Source organism: Cricetulus griseus, chromosome 10 (assembly GCF_003668045.3).
Source record: "Cricetulus griseus strain 17A/GY chromosome 10, alternate assembly CriGri-PICRH-1.0, whole genome shotgun sequence".
Classification (NCBI taxonomy): Eukaryota; Metazoa; Chordata; class Mammalia; order Rodentia; family Cricetidae; genus Cricetulus; species Cricetulus griseus.
In genome coordinates, this window is record NC_048603.1 from 5,937,467 (window position 1) to 5,951,000 (window position 13,534).

General features: G+C 35.0%; 1 protein-coding gene across 3 annotated transcripts in view; it reads left to right on the forward strand.

The window, feature by feature from the left end:
• Positions 1 to 13,534, forward strand: part of LOC100774887 (CUB and sushi domain-containing protein 3) — a 1,055,385-nt gene that overhangs the window by 331,862 nt on the left and 709,989 nt on the right. The gene's annotated exons all lie outside the window — the stretch shown is intronic.

Genomic DNA, 13,534 nt, shown 5'->3' on the forward strand with positions numbered 1-13,534 from the left:
TAATAAACTCTTCTATTAAAAGAAAAACACCCCATAAAACAGCATTTACTTAGCCAAACATCAGTTGCAAAAGAATTATTATATTTTCAGTATACCATAAAAAATGTTTAACTATTTTTCACTTTTCATGCTGAAACTTTTTTCAACTGTTGAAATAAAATTGGAAAACAACTTTAAAAAGATCCCAAGTCATACATGCCCCCATCTCTCCCTCCATTTTCCACAACCAAGGGTTACCTCACAGTTGGTAGATTTGGGGATTTTGTTACTTGCAGAATTTACAACTAATACAAAATGAGATAACCCCATCCCAAAATTTACAATGCAAGTAATTAATACTAATGTATGTATTAAAAATACTTTTATTTATGTGTTTAGATTGATGTGTATGCCTAATCTCTTTAATGTATAACACGTTTGTGAATGCATTTAAAAAGGATTGATAAGACATTTACATTCAGCATCTCTAAAATCATTTTTGAGAAGAAATATTGAGTCTCAAAATACTTTTCTGCCTCTGTGAGCTTGAGATAAATGTATAGAGAAGTACACATTTATACTTTTAAAGATTTAATTTTTCAGCAGTGCTCCTTAAAGGTTGAGAGAAACATTCTGCCTTTGACATGCCTGAGTTTCGTATCACTGGTATGGCGGGATAATTATTTCATGTCATTCCTTAGCTAATATGTAATTGTCTTTTTGTTTTAGATTGAGTGAACTCTGAGAGAAAACAGATAAATCAGATCAGTAACCACACATAATTTATTTCTGTAGCTAACTGAATGTGCAATGCATATAAATATAGTTTCAACCTTTTTCTGAATATCATAAAATTATTTTTCTTTTCTATCAGGGACAACTAAGTTCATGTAGTTGTGAATAGGCAGGTTGTCTGATAATGTCATTTTATACATTGATATTATTTTATAATCTTCTAAATAGTTTCTCTTATTTTTTTTAATTCCTGGCTAAGCTCACTTAAAAATGCACTCACCTCAAAACTTGTTTACTAAAGCATCTTTGTACAAATGAAAGTGGTCAACTCAAAACAGGATGTGTGCACATGCTTTAACATATACTATGTCCTTCTTTTCCAAAACCTTCATATTTGTTGATCTGCTCTTGCTTTGTGTGTTCCTCTTTGTGTGTTTCCTGTTATTAAAAACATTAATTCATGTCAGTTGGTTCATCAGCCTTGTTAAGTGTTGAGCAGTGGTAGAATTGTTACTGATACCATACAACATATTTGAATGTTAGAAACCTCACGCATTTCTTTTTAGTGGGGCCGAGGAAAATCAGAGTGTGTTCTGGTACTCAGAGGTTCCTTACACACAAACATCTGAACTCTTACCTCGATATTCTTAGAGTATATGAGACTTTTGCCGAGTTTAGGGAGGTTCTTGAATCAGAGAGGATAAAAGTTCAGTTACAGACATCTAGATGTTAGTTGCTGCATAGTTCCTTGTTTTAAGTAGATTATAATATTTTTTGAAAAAGTAGTCTTACAGAGATTAAAAACCATTTGTTCAGGATGCTCATCAAACCTTAGCTTGCTGAGACAAATGTAAAGAAACATCACAAGAAGAAATGCTTTCCAGATAGATCAGCCTAACTTCCCTGTGACACTCTGGGCTTTGCTTAGGTTTTGGGTACCAAATAGGAGAGAGACTGAATCGGATTCCATGTGTTGCTGGTTCCTAAATTATGAGCAACCCAAATCCTTTAATATCCTAATGAGTGAACATCACTCTTGCATCAATAAATCATGATGAAGAAATTTACAGAGACAGCTGAAACAAGCTTTGGAAACTTATGAATTCTATACCTACAACCATGGAGACTCCAGGGGACCTAACTAGGCCCTCCACATGTGGGAGACAGGTGTGAAGCTTGGAGTTTCAGAGGGGCCCCTGAAAGTAGGACTATGACAAAAACCTGGTTCATAAGCTAGCTTGCTGAAGCCCATTCCTTAACTTGAGATGCCATGGTCAGTTGCAGTAGGTCAGAGCTAGCTTGTAGGAGCCCTTTCCCCATGGTTGGATGCCATGCTCAGCCTTGATGCATGGGAGAGGGGCCTGGCCCTGTTCCAACCTATTGTGTCAAACTATGTTGACTCCTCATGAGAGCCCTTATCTGTGGGGAGGAGTGGACTGGGGGTGGGCTAGGGAGAGATGGGGGGGGTGGGAGGAAGTATGGGAGGGAGAACTGTGATTGGAATGTAAAATGAAATAAATAAAATAATTGAAAAAAATAAGCTCTTTCCTCTACTGCATTTCAATCTGAAAGAACATTCTCAAAGTTTCCTGATGTTAATTCATTTTTAACATGAAGAACACCACAAAAACAGTCATGATTTTCTATGTCACCAGAGGTAGGTATGTATTCTCTAAGTCACTTCAATTTCTTCTTCAGTTTCACAGGTCGGTTCTTCACCATATAGCATGTGTTTTTATTGTAGGTAAATTAGTAGTTGCTTCAATTCAATATTAAAATCAGCTTTATTTTCTTTTCTTGTTTGAACTTTATGGTGATCAATGATTTAAATTTTAATATTGTGGCCTAAAATATAATGACATTTCCATGGCATATATGCATACATACATACATACATACATACATACATACATACATACATACACACATATGTGTGTATAAAAATTATTGAAGAGTAGAAAGTACAGCAAGAGCTACATCAAGAAGAATTGAGCATCTATGTTAGGATAACATAGCAATTATTCATCCAAGTGACAGATGATTGATCTAGTGTTCTAAGTGGTATTTTAAGCTTTTCATTTAACACAGATTTAGAATTTTCTAATTCTGACTACTGGGCTTGGTTTCTCAAGCATTAAGGAGGTGTAAGACATGCAGACAAACACTTCTGCGATTTGCGGTTGTTGCTCACATTACAAGGCAGAAACCCAGAAAAAAAAATAGTAGTGTCACAGACAAGAGACATCTGAACTAATCTTTTGGAGTAAATAGCTGTTTGTCAAGCTATTTGGGCAATAACAACGCTTCAAATGGCAGAGACAAGATAAAGCAGAAAAAGAATAAGTAGCAAGTGCTAAGGAAAGAATAGACACAGGAAAGGGACCTCAAGGAAACATGGGGTCCCACATTATATATACCTCAACTAGTAAGAAGAAATACATGCATAACTTGGATAGGAAATGATAGAATAAAGATCATGGGATTCTTCAATAGGAAGTAACTGTTTTCTGAATGGAATGAATAGCATTTTTGAAAGTGAAATAATACAGAAAGTCAAAAGTGTATGGTATTCTAAGGAGAGAATGGGAAATAAGTAGAAGTAGAAAATTAGTGAGACATTTTGTTAAATGAAAATAATTTATGGTAATTGGTAGCATAAATGGTTTAGATGATGTCACGAGAAACAAACTTTTTGATCTAGAATTGGGCAAAACCCTCTCCAAAGACAGTGATCCCATCCTTTCTTTCGGAAAGCATCTTGATATTATAGGCTGAGCTGGCAGTCTCATATCACTTAAACAAACAAAGAAACAAACCAACAAAATGTAAATGTGTAGGACAATCAAGTAATCATCACCACTGTAGAAGCATCACTCCAACATCTCAAGACCATGGTGAGCCATGTGGGAGAATTCCAACATCTGCCTTCCCAATTGCCTTCAAGCACAGCTGCCTTGCACTGTATCCCACAGATTCTCCGCCTCATATTCTACTGTTAGAGAAAAGCTTTCCAAAGTCTTAATATCACTTCTTTTAGAAGATCTTTGAGGTGGGCTGTGGAGAGATTGAAGGAGAAACAGAGAAAAACATCCATATCATTATGTGTGCTTATTCTCTTGCTGACTGCATTGAAAAATGTGCCTTTAAATGCTATGGGCACACATTGGTAAACTAATAGCCAGTGTATAATTAATAGCACTACATTGGCTCCTTATCTCAACAACCCCAACAAATCCAAAGCTAAACTCTCGCTATTCATCTCAATAACCTCTTTCGGTACTTCTTCCAACTTGGTTGAGGGTTCTCAGTTCTCAGAACTGAAATTTCTAGCCATTGTAGGCTTTGATTCTTTTCCCTTTGCCACATTCGGTTGGCTTTCAATAAAATTTAAAAAAAAATAGCAACCCCTTTCTTTATCTTTCCTGGTATTAATGTTAATCCCAAATTACAGCAGAAAGAACCATGCAATTATTTAAATAACATGTTTGTTCCTGGCCTTGAGAGCAACCCTACTCTACCTAATACTCAGTTCAGATTTTGGGGGGATACAAATCAGACTGCTGTATTGCACATAGTGTCCTGGCATAACACTTAAGGAAGCATAAAATTACAATAACCATACAGTGTCTTTAAAGTATGCCCATTTGTCTCTAGAAATATCATCTCTAACCATTGCTTTTCATGACCATTGTATAACCATTTCTTCTGGAAGCTGTTGACACACCACACCTCACATAACTGCATAGCTCACAACCACAACGTTAACCTCTTTAGTACTCCTGACTATTGAAAGAGGTCTTTGAGGTCAGTAAGATGATTCATAATAGCAACAATATACCATGAGGGTAACCAAAGTGTTTCTAATTGAATTTAAAACCCCACAGTACTGTACTTGTACTGTAATCTAGCCAAGCACACATGGCAGGCAAGTTCCGAGTCCTACAGTAGAGCCTATATCTGTCAAATTAAAGTTATATTTTTTCCAGTTATGTTCTAAATAGTTATCTGCATGCATATATACAAGAACAACTTCCACACTGATAAAACTTCGTCTTCTATCACACAGAGGTAGAGAGAGCTACAACTTGTCAAAATGAAAAAAAAAAATGAGTAACTATGGAGAGCTCAGTCCCAAATAGGATATTTGTAAAAAAAACCCCTGCAGTTAATGCTCAGAGACACCACTGAAGTGTTAGAAAGATGGCAGGATCCTGTACAGTTGTTATATAGGATACAGAATTATAAATATGAATGCTTATAATAAAAATTAATATAACTGTAGTGGCATATTGTGTCACACACCAAAGCCACACTTTAAGGCCATTACCTCAAGTCTATTGGTGGAACAAGTTGCCCCTAAAGATCTGGTGCCCTCCCCTTGCTGCAATATACTGCCTGTATTCAAATTTATGAACACGTGTTTGATTCTTTATTGCAAACAATAACAAAAAATATAAATAAAATATTCTTAAATTTATTTTGCTCTGGTTCTCATTTGGTAAACATAATTCAAAATAATTCATATTTAAATACCATGTGCTTGCAATATGCTGTTAAATTACTGAAAAACTTGTAATTCAAATGATATCATAAAATGCCATCCTATAAAATCCAACTAAAATATATCCTGTCTTAAAACATGCATTAAATCATTCTCAAAGAATCAAATTATCTGTTAGCTCACAACGTTATCTCACAACGTTATCTGTTAGCTCACAAACATAATCTCAGAAGAAATCCATTCTTAGTTTGTCATGTTAATTTTTTATTCTAAAAATTATAAACAAAAGTAATTTGACATGAAGAAAATGTAATCAGTTTCTGACTAACCCTTATAAATAATGCCATCTTGAAAATGTACATATACTGGAAAATCTAGCAATTTTTATGTTGGTGTGAAGAATTTTACACTGTATCCTCCTCAGGACTGTTTGCTGTGCAGACTCCCATGTAAGTTCCTTCTTTCACGGAGAGAATGCTACTAGGCAGTTCAGCCAGACACTTCCAGAGGTGGGCAAGGAGTGCACTGTAATGATAAATCTTTGCTCCATCTGCCTGAGCCCCGCCACCACATGGGCATCCAGAATAAAAAACAGAGTCTTATATTAGTTTACAATGCTGCTGTCCAATTGTCTAGGATTTCTTATATGCTAGCTCAGTCTTAATTATCATAAATCTATATATTTTATAAGACTTATCTTATTGAAGACACCTCCCACTGGCGTTCTCTTCCTGCGATCACATGGCAGCTCCAGAGCAGAGAGCAGGAGGAAGAAGAAGCGAAAAGGAACAACTTCCTTCTTGTCCTTGCTTATATTCTGAATATGCCTGCTATGTCACTTCCTGCCTGGATCACTAGACTTCTCTTTCCTACATTTCCCAGAATCCTCCTCGAGTCCTAGTGCCGCCTAACTTTCTTCCTCATTGGCCAAGCAGTGCTTTATTCAGCAACCAATAAGCATACACAGATGGATATTCCCCATCAGTGCACACTCACTGTGTTATAACATTTCCCTTCTTATTGGAAATGAGAGGAAGCTGTGAAGCTTGCTAGGCCTTGTGTTCTTCCTATTGGACACTTTATTCTGCCATCATTTCCATTTTGGCTGGCAATCTTGCCAACCTCAATTATATAATGAGCCTTTGAATGAAGTAGGAGGCACACTGTTTAGTTTGCTGATATAATCTCTTCAGGAGTGTGTGGCCTTTCATAATTATTCAACAAATGGCTTCTTAGCTTCAGAAAAAGCAACTTAACATAGCCATTATATTTTAGTGGTGATTTTATGTTATGTTTGTGATTATGGCTAACTGTATTTGTTTTTTAACATATGAATTGTATATCAAATTAGAAATTTTCTGTATTGCTTGTAGGTAATGTCTCATCTTCAGTGTTAGAAAATAAACAAGTATAAACATGGGACACTTATGCTGGCTTCTCCATGCCTCTATGAGGAACTGTGATTAAAATGCTAATATATTACTCTTCCTGTTCCATCATTCTCCTTTTCACTTTCGCACAGATATATGTAAACATCCCAATTGTGTATTATCTTAAAAACTCTCCTGGACATATTAGCATATTTTGCTAGAAAATTAATAGAAGATAATTTTCATATTTCTGTTGTATGTTGTTTAAATTTTTCCCCAGGAAGGCTGTTGCTTTATCATCCTTTAGTGTTCTAATCAAGAGGAACTTGACAATCTTCAAATTTGTAGTCATTGTTGATGTCAATGGATAAGTTATATTAAATTAAATAAAAGCAAAAGTATAGTTTCAGCCATGATATCTCAACGTGTTGATTTGCTAAATAAACTCTTAATTAAATCAGAAAGTCTTCAAATTAAGGAGCTACTGAGACTTGTGATAATCTGAAAGAATTCATTGAACATACAAGGTGCAAATTCATGGGAGAAACATAAGAAAATAAACAGACAAATTACTAGAAATTAAAATTTCTTTCAGGAATTTTTAATAAGTTCTAGCATGGAAAATTAAACAAACTAATTACATACAAAATAAAGTTTGGTCATATATTAAGATATTAATTTGGATTATAAATACATATATGTGTATATGTATGTAGGTGATTTGAAAAATTTGAATGTGTGATGATAGTCATAGTTTTTAAATTGTAAAGAATATATAATTACATTAATTTTTCATTTATATTTTCTCCCTCCAATGTCTCCCACACTCACTCTCAAAATAATGGACTCTTGGTGTATTTCCATGAACAGATAGTTTTACATTTGATGTAACCTTGATTTTTTTCTTTTTTATTTCATGTATTTTTTTATTTTTAAAACAATCTTATTTTACATACCCATCACAGTTCTCTCTCCCTTCTACCTTCCTGCTGCCCCTGCCCCCAGCCTTCTCCCCACTTTACCCCATCCACTCCTCAGAAAGGTTGAGGCCTTCCATGGGGAACCAACAAAATCTGTCTGATCAGTTGAGGGAAGACCAAGTTCCTCCTGCCTGTATCTAGGCTGAGCAACATAAAACTCCATAGAGAATGGACTACAAAAAGCCAGTCTCTCAGTACAGGATTCTCTTTTGTGCTTCCTTCTAGAAGTTTTAAATTCCCTTCTACATTGAAGTCTGCAATTCCCTTTTAATTAATTCTTGTTTAAGTATTAGCATGTCTTGAGAAATTTTAATTTGTTTCTTTCATACATTGCTGTATATACTTGTTCTGGTGCTGTTTAGTGAGAAGACATTGCCTTTTTTTTGAATTACTTAGATCATTGGGTTGACAACCATTGATTTTTGAATTGATGTGTCTTGAGAGTCTGTTCTTTCTCTTTCACTCTGAGAGCATCAGCGCAGCAAAGCAATATTGTCCTTATTACTATAGATGATAATATAACATCAATTGATATTTTTGCATGAAACTTCAGATGTATATGGTAATTTACATAAAACATTGCCTGCCATGCCTTAGAATTATTTTGTTGAAAATATGGGTCCCTTGGAGTAAAATTGGCATTTCAGCATGACTGTTTCTGTAACAGATATTAGTACCCTCATACACTTGCTACATTATCAGTGATTTTATACTTAGTTCTCTTAAGCCTAAAACACACAAAACTTTACATGTCTTTCAATCTAATATTTTTTGAATCCACTTGATAACACGTTCAAAAGTGATATCTTATTGAAATTTTCAATTGTAGAGCTGTGATCTGATAGTTGTATATTCATTTTCTCTCCTCAGATCTTGACTGATTCAATTGCAAGTTGTACTTGAAATGCATATCTTCATAGAGATTTTCTAATTGGTGAATTTGCCTTTGTGGATAGAAACACTTCAATTCCTTCTTTGAAAGTCAATAAGCCTTTTATTTATTTTTCTTGAGTTAGTGCACTAACATGTTTGATTTTTCCCCCTGTGGTGGCTTTTATCAGGTTAAGTTAATTTTATTCTTTTACCACTATGCTGACTCGACCTAAGATCTGTAGTGAGCAAATTTTCTCAAGCGCTTTTCAGAATGTACAGCAATCATTACATGGCTTTACTTTCTAAAGTTTTTTGCAATGTGACGTATGTGAATTTCTTATTAAAATTGATTTTTTTCCTTTTATTTTGAGACAGGGTTTCTTTGTATTGTTTTGGAGGCTGTCCTAGAACTCACTCTGTGAACCAGACTGGCCTCCAACTCACATAGATCAACCTGTCTCTGCCCCCCAAGTGCTGGGATTAAAGCATGTGCCAACAACGCCCAGCAAAAACAGATTTTTATACAATATATTTTGTTTATGGTTTCTCCCAACTCTTCCAAGATCTCCCTACTTCCTCACTCACCCAAATCCACACATTTTTTTGCTCTCTTTCTCTCTCATCAGAAAAAAAGCAGGAATTTTAAAACTAAACGCCCAGAAAAAGCATTATGATGCTTAGTGAGCAAGTATCATATGACACAAATCATATGATACATACATCATTATGTTCACTTTGGTTTAGCTGTTTGCTGACATGCATGGGGACTGCCCTGCAGTGTGGTTTGTATATCCATTGTGAGTCCCTTGGAGATAAACAGCTTCTGAATTAGGGATAGGGGCTTGTGTCTACTTCCTGTCTCAGTGCCACATTCATGTATATATTGCCGTGCTGTTTTTAGAGGGTCCTAACAAGGGTTGTCTCCAGCCAGAAAATCTAAGAATCCAATATCCACAGGGTTGGATGTCTCTGGTGCTCTTCAGTGTCTAGAGGTGGGCTTTAATACCAATGAAGGAATGATCTTCCCAGTGTAGTAAGGTCAAGTAGGCAAAGAATAAGTGCTTTCTTCATCCACTTTCCTTATATAGACTGTCCACAGAAGGTGTGGTACAGGTATAAGGGGGGTCTTCCTGCTTCTAATGATCCAATCAAGAAACATCCATCACAAGTGTCCCCGAATATTTTGGCCCCAGCTAATTTCATATGTAGTCAAGTTGCAAAACAAGAGTAGCAGTCTCAAAGTCATTTACATCTATATGTAGTTTTTCAAGGTATATATTTGTGTGTAGTCATCTGGACCTATGATGCCATTGCCTGGTTACATTATTGGAATACAACTCACCTTTGTAAGGTTGTCTGATAATTTCTTCTTCTATTTTCTGTAAGAATTATTTATAGTTGCATTTTTCTCCCTTTTTGTAATTTCCAGATTACAGACATGATAAATAATTAATGAGTTTTATATATTTAAGTGTTTGAGTTTTGTGATTAATATTTTCAATATTAATGTATAATATTAATGAATGATTTTCATGTTTAACTTGTATCCTGAGAGCTTTTGTGCTGATTTTCATTTTAGTATAGGGGTAATATTAACCTCATAAAATGAGCTCAATTGTTCTCAATTTTTAACTGTTTAGAAGAATTAAGGAGGAAGAGAGTAAGTAGTAGAGAACTGTACTAGCATGCTTCATGCCCTGGACTGCGTTGGTACTGGCAATGACAAGACAGAAAGAAGAAAGAGAGAAAGGAAGAAAGAAAAAGAAAGAAAGAAAGAAAGAAAGAAAGAAAGAAAGAAAGAAGGGAGGGAGGGAGGGAGGGAGGGAGGGGGAGGGAGGGAGGGAGGGAGGGAGGAAGGAAGGAAGGAAGGAAGAAAGACAATGAAAATCTGTTCAGATGCTGTTGGTAGGCTCTTAATTATAATTTTATTTTCATGGTATAACAGTGTTATCAGTTTTGATTATACAATGTATTACTTCTGAATGCTCATAGTCAATCCTCTAATACTGAAACATTTTAAGCATGACAAATTTTATTTTGTTTATTATTTTCAGACGATACAGTTTCTCATCACAGGGAAGGCAAGGCAGAATAGTGAAGTTCAGATCATAGCAGGCTAGTAAGAAGAGAGTAAGGGATGCTGGTGTTCTGTGAGCCTCTTTTTTCCCCCCTGTGTTAGCCATGTGCGCCAACTATGGTATCATAGTACCTACAATCACAGGGCTCTTTCCTCATTAGTCAGTTAATTCCATTTGCAATCACCCCTATCAAACATATTGAGATTTATAGCTCAATTTCCTATGTTATTATAAATTCATTCAACTAAACAATGCATATTTCATATCACACCGAGCCAGTTCACACATCTGTCAAAGAAAATGCAAACTGTTCAATCTGGCTACATGTGCCATCTTCATGACTCTTGATCACGACTTGTATAGGATTCTCAGGAAGCATACCATTCCTGAATTGCATGACTAACTATATTTTTTGTCCAATAGAAGCTTAAAGAAAAGAAAATTAAGATTGGTACACTTTCTGTTTTGATTTATTAAACACAGTAGTACTTCTTAAGACTATATAATGAATTCCTTTCCAAATATCCATAATAAATAATATTAATGGTTTCTATAATGGTTCTGTAAACTGCATGACATTCACTATTCTTGTCTAGTATGGACACACAAAGATAACTTGTCATATATGTTTCTCAAATTCTGAGATAAAAAATAACTGTAAGTATATGATTACATAAGAGCAATTAAAAAAAAGATACTGAAAAGTATGTCTTCCCCAACTCTAAAAGGACTTCTGTACAGCATTTCAGAACATAATTTGAGAAAATTGTAACAAGTTGTGACTTAACTGAATTAGCATTTTCATTATTTGTGAGTTAACACATTCTTTATGCTCAGTTCTTAGCTAACCATGATCATTTAAAGATTTAGTAATGTACACAAAGGTAAGAAACATACAACCCTTCACTTTGATGTATCTCAGAGCACATACATAAAAGTCTTAGAAAGAAAATAGCATTCCAGATAGGTTTTGGTTAAAGTAAAAGTTGAAAATCTTTGCTAATGGTATAAAATTGGGATTAAAAGGTGTTGTTGAATGAGAACAAATAAGTATGCACTTAAAACTAAGTTTTGTGCCGTGGTAATTTCTATTTATTAATTTTCTTGATAATTAAACCCAACATCTCAATATTACAAATTAATTAATGTACCTAAAAGTATGGATTAACATGCTACAAAAAAAAAAACTCTAATAGTTGGAAAAATAGAATACTTCTGACTACATAAAGTAAGAACGGAGACATGAAAGCCTACAAGGTGTTCCCTGAGGACATAGAAGGAGATTAAGCATCTGGTTTAACCTTCCTTCTTCAAAGCCGGCTTGTCTGACAATGATTAAGAGTAAGTAAATAAAGTTGAATTATATTTATTTCAGTCCTAAAAAGAAGTCCATTAAAGCGTTCCGAGATAAGATAAATGAGTGAATCGGAGGAGAGAGAAGTGTGGCTGAACACAGGACAATTAATTTAACAAGGTCACGGGCAACTGTGCCTGAAGAAAACGTCTCATCTTGGGGCCAGAGAAGCAAGCACATCAAAACGTGCAAAAAAAATGAGAGAGAAAAGATGGAGGAGAGAGAGACAAGAACGGGAGGGAGAGAGATGAGGCAACAGTTAGGCTTCACCGTCTTGGAGAACATGAATAAATATCTGTTTAGTATTGACTGTGTCTATGAATACCGAAGTTGAGGAAATACAGATAGGTCAATGCATTTGATTTTATGCAATTGTGAATTATTCTTTCAAAATCAAGTTAAATTAGCATTTTAAATGTTCTAAGCATTTGCTATATTTATATATTTTCTCTCAGGCTCCCCTCCCACAAAACCTTCGATTCCTTCCCATTCATGACCTGTTTCTCCTTAAAATTATTCATAAATATAGATATTGATATGTAAAAAATATATGTAACATACATGTAACACACATATGTATATATGTGTTGTTGTTGTTTTTTGTGTGTGTGTGTGTGTGCAAAATGCTGTCTATTTGGTGTTGTTGGTATTTATAGGATTTTTACCTGACCATTTGGTATTAGATAATGAACTAGAACATCCATTCCTAGTAAAGGGACTTCTCTCAGCAATCACTAGTAGTTGGTAGATAGTTATCTAGACATGGAGCCTGAGGTATTTGTGCACACCATGCTATCATGTCAATTGGTATGGTTATTTTACAGATCTTGGTTATCCAGCTGCTTTATTGAGTGTGCTGCTTATTTTCTGTTAACTGAACAACAATCTAGACATGTCTGATAAGAGGTAACCTTAAAGATCATATGGCTCCATGAGGTTGCCATGTAGGCAAATTTCAGGGCTAGTTTCTTGGTTACTGTTTGATGTGAGAAAGCCCAGCTCACTGTAGGTTGTACTATTCCTAGGTGGATGATTCTAGTCTGTATAAGAAAACAGGCTGAGCAAGGCATGAAGAGGAAGCCAGTAAGAGGGCCACACCAATGGTTTCTTTTTCATATTCTGCCATCAGTTTCTTGCCTTGAGTTCTTTCCCTGAATTTATGATGGACTGTGAGGGAGACATAAACAGGAATAAACCCTTTTTTTCCAAAAGTTGCTTCAGGTCATGGTGTCTTATCAAAGTAATATAAACTCACTATTACATTGAGATTCCATGGTTATAACTTCCATGTAATATATTATATTCCCTTTAATATAATATATACAATCTCACAACAAACTTCCTTAGATGCTTGGGCTTGCAGTCTGTCTAACCCTCTACAAAAAGAATCCAGTAGCCATAGTTTTAGGGGTTGTTTTGGGAGGGGTTATTAACTAGGATGAGCAGGGCATGGTCAGTTGTTCTCTGCAGAGAAATACCATGAGTATTACCATCAATTAAATGCTTAGTATCTTTAATATTTATCAAGGTGATAAATCTATTATTAGTGTAAACTGTAATTTAGAGTTGTGAATTTTACAGTAGATTTCAGTAACACATGCACCCTGATCAAAATAGAGTGGTTGAAATTGTACTATTGTATTATGATTGATTTTATAATCCAT